The following is a 1,616-nucleotide window of genomic DNA, read 5'->3' as shown; positions in this document are numbered from 1 at the left end:
TAATAAAGCAATATCAGTTTGCATACATGGAGGAAATGTTTCCTAGTTTTCCTGGCCACAGCCTGCTGTAAACAACAGGCTCTCCTACTCTTCATTTTACTTTAAAAGCAGATTCAACAGCTCCCAATTCAACCAAACCTCACAAGGACCCCATCTACCTCCAGCTCCAAGGGAGCAAGGATGGCACAAAGAGGCAGCACCTTCCAGCTCCATCTTGCAGCCACAGAGGATAAGGAGGATGCAGTGATGTGAACAGCACATCACCACAGCCCAAGATGAGCTTTGATGGGCTGCTGGGTCTGCTTCTGCCTCAGCCTGTGCCCCAGCTCTTGGTTCCTTGCTGTCCTTGGACACTGCTGTCCCTGCACTGCACACAGAGGGCATGGCAGGATGCATGGCAGCTGATGTCAGATGTCTGCCCACGTCTTTGCCCTCCTCTCTGCCTCATGCAGCATTAGCTAGGCTTTTCCATTACCAGGCTATCCTGTGCACTCTGGGAAATGGAGCACTGATTGCACTTCAGGAGCTAAACATGCAGGGCCTGAATTATTTATCTGCAAGTGTGCAGAGATGAGCCAAATCCCCAAGTGATGTGGAACGGCTCTTGGAAAAAAGAGCAAAAGGGAATGCAAAGGCTGCATGTGTAGGCATGAGGAACTGCATGGTGAGAGCCTCACACGTGCACATCACATCTCTGGGACTCTTCCTGCCCAGGTGGTTTATGTACTGGAGGGTGTGCAGTGCTCAGGTGTGGGTTCTGATCCAGAGCCTCGTCTGTGAAACTGCTCAAGAGCCAGCTCTGTGCCTCAAACCAGCCACTGTGACGGCGAGTCCCCAAAAAGCAAAGAAAAACGCCCAAACAAATGTGTTAATGCAAATGCAGGGGTTTGGGGTGTCCCACAGCTTTCCTGCTCAGCTCCCTCAAATCTGGAGGGGTTAACTCTGCAATCATTAACTCAGCTGTGCCCAGCCTGCCAGCACGGTACGGTGCCATGCAGACAGTGCCACGATAGCCGTGTTTGTCCAGGCTCAATAATGCACCAGCTCCTCCACTTTCCCTTCTACAGCAGCTCAGCTCCAGCAATAGCTGGAGGAAAGAGCAAAGTCCTGTCGCTGCTCCCTGCCGCCAAACACGCGGCTGCAGCTCCTCCAGCACTGATTTCCCCTCGGTCTGGGGCAGGGATTCACCCCAGAATTTCTCCATGAGCCTGCTGGGGGTGCAGGGAGGCAGGGATAGCCCCGGACGAGGGCGGGCAGCCCGAGCCTGGGGGCTGCGAGGCTGCAGGTGCGCAGGGGGCCGGGAATAGGCAGGGCTTGATGTGATACCGAAGCCCTTACCTCTATCCTACCCCTGCTCTCTCCTCACTCCCTTCCTCTCGCTCCCCCATCCCTCTCTTCCTTTCCTTGCCCCCAGACACAGAACTCTGTCCCGCTCCCCAGCTCCCATTCCCGTCCCTGTCCCCGCATCCCCCCGTCCCTCCCCTGGCCCGCATCCTCTCGCTGCCTTCCCCGCTTCCACTCCGGCCCCGCTTTCCCCGCCATTGGCCGAGCGGGCGGGGTCGACCCCGGCGATTGGCGGAGCTGTCCGTCCGTCAGGGCAATGCCCGCCCCGCCCG

The sequence above is a fragment of the Haemorhous mexicanus genome, chromosome 18 (genome assembly GCF_027477595.1).
Source record: "Haemorhous mexicanus isolate bHaeMex1 chromosome 18, bHaeMex1.pri, whole genome shotgun sequence".
Taxonomy (NCBI): Eukaryota; Metazoa; Chordata; class Aves; order Passeriformes; family Fringillidae; genus Haemorhous; species Haemorhous mexicanus.
This window is presented reverse-complemented; position numbering follows the sequence as displayed.